This window comes from Molossus molossus, unplaced genomic scaffold (assembly GCF_014108415.1).
Source record: "Molossus molossus isolate mMolMol1 unplaced genomic scaffold, mMolMol1.p scaffold_m16_p_5, whole genome shotgun sequence".
Classification (NCBI taxonomy): Eukaryota; Metazoa; Chordata; class Mammalia; order Chiroptera; family Molossidae; genus Molossus; species Molossus molossus.
In genome coordinates, this window is record NW_023425388.1 from 76,163,171 (window position 1) to 76,173,195 (window position 10,025).

At 36.7% G+C, this 10,025-nt stretch overlaps 1 pseudogene; it reads left to right on the forward strand.

The window, feature by feature from the left end:
• The first annotated feature begins 394 nt into the window (after positions 1–394).
• Positions 395–992, forward strand: LOC118616976 (annotated as a pseudogene).
• The last annotated feature ends 9,033 nt before the right edge of the window (positions 993–10,025 follow it).

The window sequence follows — 10,025 nt, forward strand, 5'->3', positions numbered from 1 at the left end:
GGTTCAATTTCTGGTCAGAGCTCATGTCTGGGTTGTGGGCTCGATCCTCATTAGGGGGCATGCAGGAGGCAGCCAATCAATGTCTCTCTTTCACATCGATGTTTCTATCTCTCTCCCTGTTCTTCTTCATCTAAAAATATCAATAAAAACATATTTAAGCCCAGCTGGTGTGGCTCAGTGGTTGAGCATCAACCTATGCACCAAAAGTTCACCAGTTCAATTCCCAGTCAGGGCATGTGCCCAGGTTGTGGGCCAAATCCCCGGTAAGGGGCATGCAGGAGGAGGCCAATCAATGTTCTCTCTCATCAATGTTTCTATCTCTCTCTCTCTCTCCCTTCCTCTTTCTCTAAAATCAATAAAGAAAAAAAAATTTTTAAACATTAAAGAGCTCTTTGCTGCATCTACCATGAAGATGAAGACCACTCTCAGCAATCAGACTGTCGCCATCCCAGAAAATGTCGACATCACTCTGAAAGGTCACACTGTTATTGTGAAGGGCCCCACAGGCATCCTGTGGAGGGATTTCAACCACATCAATGTAGAACTCAGTCTCCTTGGGGAAAAAAAAGAAGAGGCTCCGGGTTGACAAATGGTGGGGAAATAAAAAGGAACTGGCCACCGTTCACACTGTCTGCAGCCACGTGCAGAACATGATCAAGGGTATTACACTGAGCTTCCATTACAAGATGAGGTCTGTGTACACTCATTTCCCCATCAACGTCGTTATTCAGGAGAATGGTTCTCTTGTTGAAATCAGAAATTTCTTGGGTGAAATATATATCTGCAGAGTTTGGATGAGGTCAGGTGTTGCTTGTTCAGTATCTCAAGCCCAGAAAGATGAGTTGATTCTGGAAGGAAATAACATTGAATTTGTATCAAATTTAGCTGCTTTGATTCAGCAAGCCACGACAGTTAAAAACAAGGATATCAGAAAATTTTGGGATGGTATCTATGTTTCTGAAAAAGGAACAGTTCAGCAGGCTGATGGATAAGATCTAAGTTGTCCAGCTATAGAAACACTAAGATGCCAAATGATTTTCACACTTATTTGTGATATTTTAAAGATGCAATAAAAGCCTCGTATTAAAAAATATATATTAAAGAAAGATAAAATGTATGGAAGCAATGGCAAAAATGCCAAGAAATATGCTAAGTATAGGCTAAGAGGTATATATTTTAGGTGAAGTGGAATAATAGTACTTGAAGTTTAGACTGTATCAATTTAAAACATAAACTATAAACCATACAAAACAAATCACTGAAAGATCTATCGAGTCAGTATCATCTCAAACCAAATCTAAGCAAGATTTTTACAAAAACTGACATTCTTTTTATTTGAAAATGCACAAGAGTTAAAATATCCAAAACAATTTTGTAAAAAGAATAACAAAGTTATAGAACTTAATTATCTAATTTAAAGCATACTATAACGCTATAGCAATCAAGACAGTAATATTGATAGAGACATATAGATTAATAGTGTACAATACAAAGTCTAAAGAGATATAAACATATATGGTCCGTTGATTTTCTACAAAAATGTCAAAGGAATTCAGTGAGAAAATATAATCTTTTCAACAGATGAAGCTGGAACACTTAGAAAGTCCTATGGAAATAACGGGGTGAGGAGAGGGATGAAGAAAGGCAGGACCAGAGAGAAGGAAATCTAATCATTTCCTCAAACCATGTACAAAAATTCCCGATCATTTTCTCAAAGCATGTACATATGGTTTTTTTAAAACCATAATTAAAGCTATCACACATATAAAATAATACAAAGAATTAAATCTTGATGTTCTTAGATTATGGAAAGATTTCTCAAATAGGACAAAGAAAGCAGAAACTACCAAAGGAAAAAACTGATAAATTGGACTTAATTAAAATTAAAAACCTTTACACTTCCCATAACACGATTAAGAAAATGAAAAGACAAGTTACAGATTGAACAAATATCTACAAAGCATATAATCTGATAAACAACTTGTTTCTAGAGCATATAAACAATTCTTAGAACTCAATAAGAATAAGATGAGACAATAAAATACATGGAGCAGATCTGAAAAAAACACTTCACCCAAAAGATACACAAAAGGCAAATAAGCCCACAAAAAAATGTTTAACATTTAAAGTTAATAGGAAAATGCGAATTAAAACCATCAAATGGTACCACTGTGCACACTCTAAAATGCTATAACCAAGAAAGACTAACCATGACAAGTGTTGTTGGTGAGGACATCAAACAATGGAAGTGTTCATAAACTGTAGGGGAAATCTAAATGGTACAAACGCTTGAATAATTTAGCAATTTGTTAAAGCTCAGTAGAGCTCTCCTGTGTAATCGAGCCATTTCAAGAGAACTAAAGAATATATTCATATAAGGATGTATACGTAAACTTATACAAAGACTTGTACTTATTCATAGCAACTTTGTATAGTCCCAAACTAAAAAAAAAAAAAAAAAAAATGTACATCAGTAGGTAAATGGGCTAACAAACTGTGATAAATCAATATCATAGAATACTAAATACTACTCAGCAAAAAAAAGAATGAACTATTATACTCAACAACATAGATGAATCTCAAAATACTTATACTGAGTAAAATCCCTCCAAAAAAAAAAAAAACATAGTGTACAATTCCATTTATATAAAATTCTAGAAAAAATTGAAAACTAATCTATAATATCAGATATCAAATCAGTGGTTTCCTCCAAATGTGGGGAGAGAAAGTAAAGGAGTTTGAATTTTCAAGAACAAGAAAACTTGTGGTAGGTGAAAATGTTCATTGTATTGATTGCAGTGGTGGTCCTATCACTGTATACGTACACTAAAACTCCTCAAACTTTAAACATAGGTAGTTTGTTATATGTCAAGTATACCTCAATAAAGCCATAAAAAATAATAATTATTCCAACCATCATAATGAAATAAGACTCCGTAGTCCATACTGACATAAACAAAAGTAAACACAAAGAGAAAGCTCTGTCTTACAGCAGAATCCAACGAATACATGTAGGAGTGACAGAATAAAAAATATCCTTCAGCAAATACCATTATAATAAATGATTCAATGAATGTTAAATGGGTGAAATTTCAATGAGAAAGGGGATAAATGTGTATATAATCTCAAAGTAAATCTCAACAAAATACCTATTACTTATTAATGAACTTTACCCTGGAGAAACATCACAGACACCATCTTGACCAAATGACACAAGTTACTGGCGTTGGTAACGAGAACACGGGGTGTGTGCCTCTGATGTGAAGCACTGAGAATGAAAGCCCATCATTTCTGAGGTATTCACACCAAAAGAAAAGTACATCCTGAATCCAGTCATGCACAAAAAATCAGGGAACCTCAAATGGAAAGAAATTTTATAAAATAACTGAGCCATACTCTTCAAAAATGTCAAAATCATGAAAAACTAAGAAATTCAGATTGAAAGAAACTAAACAGACATGGTAAGTAAATATAATGAATGATTCTGGATTGGATCTCGAACCAGAAAAGAAAGGAGAGAAAGGCAATAAATTTATTACTATTCTTTCCACAAGTGACTACTGGAAAAATTTTGAGTGGGGTTTGGGGATTAGGTAAAACTATCATATAAAACTATGTTTATATCCTGAATTGGATGCGGGTACTGTATTGAGGTTATGTGGGAGAGTGTCCTTGTTCTTAAGAAACACACACTAAAGAATTTAGAGGGTAATTTGGCAACATGTCTGCAACCTAATTTTAAACATTTCACAAAGACAATAATGATAGGTGAGAGAAAAATGAAAAGACAAATGTAAACTATTAATAATTAGAAAAACTGGGTGAAGGATATAGGGGAATTATTTGTATTATTTGTAGTTTTCTTGCAAATCTTTTTTAACTTTGAAATTATTTCTTAAAATATGTTTTTATTGACTTTTATAGAGAGAGAGAGGAAGGAAGAGAGAGACAGAAACATCAATGTGAGAGAGAAACATCGATTGGCTGCCTCCTGCACGCCCCCTACTGGGGATCCAGCCTGAAACCCAGGCATGTGCCCTGACTGGAAATCGAACTGGGACCTCTCAGTCCACGGGACATGCTCAGTCCACTGAGCCACACCACTTGGCTTAACTTTGAAATTATTTTGAAATAAAAAATTTAAAAATACTGTTGACTTTGTATAAAGGGTAGATGAGAGTTGCTTTTATTATTCTTGCATCGTTTCTGTACGTCTGAAACTATCTTTGCTCCAGAAAAATGTAGGTAATGAAAACTTTGGGAAGAAAGAGAGATGCTTCTGATCTAACCCATTTATTCCTATATTTAACACATATGTATTGAATGCCTACCCTGTGCCAAGCATGGTACTAGTTTTTAGGACTGTAGACTTGAATAAAATGGGCAAGCTGTTTTCAGTTAGAGAGTCCTAGTAACCAGCTGTACTAAGTTCCTTGATGAAACCGAACAAAAGGAAAGGAGAATCAGCAATAGTAGACATCCCACTTCACTCTCTGGCTAACAACATTGTTATTGCTTAAAGTCTTTAAATATATAAGTCTTGTGCTGAAAAATACTTTTTGCAGTATTTCATCTGGAGGGGATTCATCATCATCTAATTTCATATCACTTAAATTCTAATGTCTAGAAGTCTCATTTATAGAAAGAAATAATATCATTTACAAAACTTATTCTCTTTATAGACTAAAAGTTGTGTGTCCCAAAATGCACACATTAAAACTCTATCCCCAATTCCAATGGCGTTTAGAGGTGGGACCTTTGGAAGGAGATTAGGGTTAGATTACATCATGAGGGTATGACTCTCATGAAATTATTGGCTTTCTAAGATGAGGAAGAGAGAGAGGAAAGACCATAAGAGCACATAGCAAAATGGCAGTCATCTGCAAGTCAGAAAAGAGTCCTCACAAGTACCACCATGCTGGTACCCTGATCTTGCACCTAGAACTTCCAGTATTTAGAACTGTGAAGACTATAGCCAGGTAGTCCAGTGAGTTAGAGCATCATCCCCATATGCCAATGTTTTGGATTTGATCCCCAGTCAGGACATATACAAGAATCAACCAATGAATGCATAAATAACTGGAACAACAAATCAATGTTTCTCTTGCTCTCTCACTCTCTCTCTGAAAATCAATTTTAAAAAATTAAAAAGAAATAGAACTGTGGCCCTGGCCAGTTTGGCTCAGAGGTTAGAGCATCGGCCTACGGTCCAGAGAGACCCGGGTTCAGTTCCCGCTAAGGGCATGTGCTTTGGTTGCAGTTTTCCCCCGGCCCTGGTTGGGTTGTGCAGGAAGCAGCCACTTGGTGTGTCCCTTTCACGTCGATGTTTCTCTCTCTCTCTTCCTCTCTTTCCCTCCCACTCTATCTGAGCAAAAAATGGAAAAATGTCCTCAGGTGAGGATAAAAAAAAAAAAAAAAAGAAATAGAACTGTGAAAAAAAACTGTCCGTTATATGAACAACCCAGTCTGTGGTATTTTGTTATGGCAGCCTGAGCTGACTCAGACATTCCTTTCTCCTTTCCCTTTCTAGTTCAGGATCCAATCCAGGATAAAGTGTTATATTTAGTTGCCACATCTCTTGGAATAACGCCTCTATATTAACATTTTGAACAAATAAATAAACTAGAAGGGAAATTGTTACAAGGGAATTAAATCCTCCCAATAATAAATAAAATGGGTTCTAGGATTCCATTCCCTTCATTTGCTAATGGCTTAGAGAAGTGAATTTACTTTCTCAAAGTCACAGCAGTACTTAAGGGTAGAGCTAAGGAGAATTCTCTAAAACGGTGCTTCTTAAATGAACATACAAGTCACTGAAGGATCTTGTTAAAATGCAGATACTGATTCCGTATGTCTGGAGGAGGACTAAGACTCTGCATTTCTAATGAGCTCCCAGGTGACGCCGATGCTGTGTTCCACTAAACACTTTAAACAACAATCTAAGGGTGTCTTGCATATCAGTGTTCACTAGATATTTCTTAAATTATTTAACAAAGGGACAGAAGAGAAAGAGATTTTAAAAATCTTTTGTTGGCCTCATTCTTAATAAGCATCTTAATTAATTATTGTGCCTTTTCTCCATGAGGATGTTATAAAGTCAAATATTTCATGGGAGAGCTGGAAGATGCTCAGGCACAAGATGATGCACAGTTACAGAGATCACAATGCTAGAAAGCGGAAAGCAGACCGTCACCACACAGGGAACACTTTACTTGTAGGTGTGTCTACTTATTTGTAGCATCATTTCAGCAAGACTCTATTTCCTACCCCATCCTTCTTCCCATTGACCTGGACTGTGAGAAAGCTATAAGTTAATGAGTTATCTAATCCTCTGTATGTCATATGAGGCTAAGGGAATGCAAAAATACTTTCAGGAAAAGAAGCTTCACTGGGAACCAAGTTGAAGGCTAATGCTAGCTAGCTTTCCTACTTTGTGTATATGGGTAGAAAACCTTCACACCAAAGTCACTGATATGGCAACTACACATTTGTGTTAAAGAGTATGAATTATCCCTGGCTGGTTTGGCTCAGCGGTTACAGCATCAGCCCGCAGACCGGAGTCCTGGGTTCAGTTCCCACTAAGGACATGTACCTCAGTTGCAATTTGTCCCTGGCTCCAGTTGGGGTCATGTGGGTGGCAACCAGTCGATGTGTCTCTCTCACATTGATGTTTCTCTCTGTCTCTTTCTCCTTCTCTCCCTCCTGCTCTATGTGAAAATAAATGCAAAAATGTCCACGGGTGAGGATTAAAAAAAAAAAGACTATGAATTAAATATAAATACAGGTTAATGTGTAACTACTTCCAGAAAGAGGTCCATTTTGGACTCTTAAATACTCCTAGTAGTCATAGTAGCCTTTTAGGGAACACTAAAGCATCATTAGTGGGATTGCAGATTGGTGCAGGCACTATGGAAAACAGTATGGAGGTTCCTTAAGAAATTAAAAATAGAATTACCATATGACCCAACAATTCCTCTTTGAGGTATTTGCCTGAAAAATATGAAAACACTAATTCAAAAAGATATATGGATTCCTGTGTTCATTGCAGTGTTATTTACAATAACCAAGATATAGAAGCTATCTAAGTGCCCATCACTAGATGACTGGATGAGAAGCTGTGGCACATATATGTAATGGAAGATTACTTCACCATAAGAAAAATAATAAAATCTCACCATTTTCTTTTTTTTTATCCTCACCCAAGAACATTTTTTTTGCATTTATATTCAGATAGAGAGGAAGAGAGAGAAGGAGAAAGAGAGAGAGAGAAACATCAATGCAAAAGAGACACATTGAGTGGTCGTCACCCACAGGACCCCAACCAGAGCCAGGGACAAACTGCAACTGAGGTATATGCCCTTAGCGTGAACTGAACCCGGGACTCTCTGTTCCGTGGGCCAATGCTCTAACCACTGAGCCAAACCAGCCAAGGCAAATCTTACATTTTCAACAACATGGATGGACCTAGAGGGCATTATGTTAAGTGAAATAAGTTAGACAGAGAAAGATAGATGATTTTGGAGGCTATGTGAAAAAAGGTGAAGGGATTAAAAGTACAAATTGAGGCCAAGAGATATATATAAAAAAAAAAAAATGCTCAACGTCACTAATCATCAGAGAAATGCAAATTAAAACAGCTATGAGGTATCACTTCACACCTGTCAGAATGGCCGCCATCAACAAATCATCAAACAAGTCTTGGAGAGGGTGTGGAGAAAAGGAGACTCTAGTACACTGCTGATGTAAATGCCACTATGGAAAACACTATGGTGTTACCTCAAAAAATTAAAAATTGAATTGCCATTTGACCCAGTGATCCCACTTCTAGGAATATACCCTAAGAATCCTGAAACACCAACCAGAAAGAATATATGTACCTCCATGTTTGTAGCAGCACTATTTGCAATAGCTAAGATCTGGAAACAGCCCAAGTGTCCATCAGTAGATGAATGGATAAAAAAAGCTGTGATAGCCCTGGCCGGTTTGGCTCAGTGGTTGGAGCGTCCACCTGCGATACAGAGAGACCCGGGTTCGGTTGCCGCTAAGGGCACGTACCTCGGTTGCAGTTTGTTCCCGGCCCTGGTTGGTCGTGCGGGTGGCAGCCACTCAATGTGTCCCTTCACATAGATGTTTCTCTCTCTCTCTCTTCCTCTCTCTCCCTCCCGCTCTATCTGAACAAAAAATGGAAAAATGTCCTCGGGTGAGGATTAAAAAAAAAAGCTGTGATACATATACACAATGGAGTACTATGCAGCTTTAAAAAAGAAAGATCTCTTATCCTTTGAGATAACATGGAGGGACCTGAAGAGTATTATCCTAAGCAAAACAAGCCAATCAGAGAAAGACAAATATCACATGATCTCACTTATTTAAGGAATATAATGAACATAACAGTCTGAGAAACAGGGTAGATCCAGAGACGTGGAAGTAGGGTACAGACTGACAATCCCCAGAAGAGGGGGTTGGGGGGAGAAGATAAACCACAGAATTTATATGCATGTACATATAACCGATGGACATGGACAGCAAAGCTGAAGATGGGGTCGGGGGGGAGAGTGTCAATGGGGAAAAAGGAGAAATATCTGTAACAAAAATAAATAAATAAGTACAAATTGATAGTTACAGAATAGTCATGGGGTGTAAAGTACAGCATGAGGAATATAGTTAATACTATTGTAGTAACTATGTATGGTGCCAGGTAGGTACTAGACTTATGGGGGGGCATCACTTCATAAATTATATATATGTCTAACCCCTATGCTGCACAACTAAAATAAACATAATACTGAATGTCAACTGTAATTTTAAAAGTGTTTTAATTTTTTCAGATAAAATTATAGCCTTTTTATAAAACTACTTGAGGTATAAACGACATACCATAACCTATACATCACATATTTAAAGTGTACAATTGTATAAGTTTTGACAAATGTATACATCCATGAAACCATCATCACAATTAAGATAATAAAAAAATGCATGAGTCACCCACCAAAAATTTCCTATGACCCTCAGTAATCCCTGCCTACTCCCATTTTGAGGCAACCACCAATTTGCTTTCTATCGCTATAGGTGAATTTGGGTTTTGTATGCACTTTTTTTTATCTAGTTTCCTTAACTTGGTATAATTATTTTGAGATTCATTCATGTTGTTACATGACTAAATAACTCACTGCTTTAATTGCTGTGTAGTATTTCATTGCATGGATACTCTAACATTTGTTTATCTATCTCCCTGTTGATGGGCATGTGAATTGTTTCCATTTTTTTACTATTACAAATAAAGCTGGGGTTTTTTTTAATATGTTTTCATTGACTTTTTAGAGAAAAAGGAAGGGAGAGAAAGAGAGAAAAATCAATCAGCTGCCTCTTGCATGCCCCCTACTGGGGATCAAGCCCACAACCCAGTCATGTGCCCTGTCCAGGAATCAAACCAGGATCTCTCAGTTTATGAAACTATGTTCAATCCACTGAGCCACACCAGCCAGCCACAAATAAAGCTGTTATAATAACATTGTTACTTTCATCTTTAGAGGTTCAATTTGAGTCTTTTAAAAAAAATTTTCATGTCTTTAGTTTACTTTTTAAGCATCTGAAATAGAACAACTTTTTAATGTCCTTCTTATTCTAACATATGTTTTAGTTCTTGATCAGGATCTCTTGATTTTTTTTTCTGCCTTTTTTTTTTCATAAATATTCTTGAGGTTTGTTTGAGGATGCATTTAAGTGACTTGGAAATAGTGGAGTCCTTTTTTGGCCTTGCTTTTAAGATTTATTAGGAATGAGCAGAGCTGGGTTTAGTGTAGAGTTCTTACTCCCCGCTACTGAAACACAATTCCTCTGAGTATTGTCTGCAGTGCTTGTCTGTTTTGGTGGGTATATGACCATGCAGAGATCTTATACTGAATCAAGAGAGTAAAGTTACACTAGTGTGTCAAAATGAAAAGAATCGAGAAGGGTCAGTAATCATTATCAAACTGGTAGTCCTAGACCCCAAGTCATGGCTGGCTCAAAGTCTTTACTTC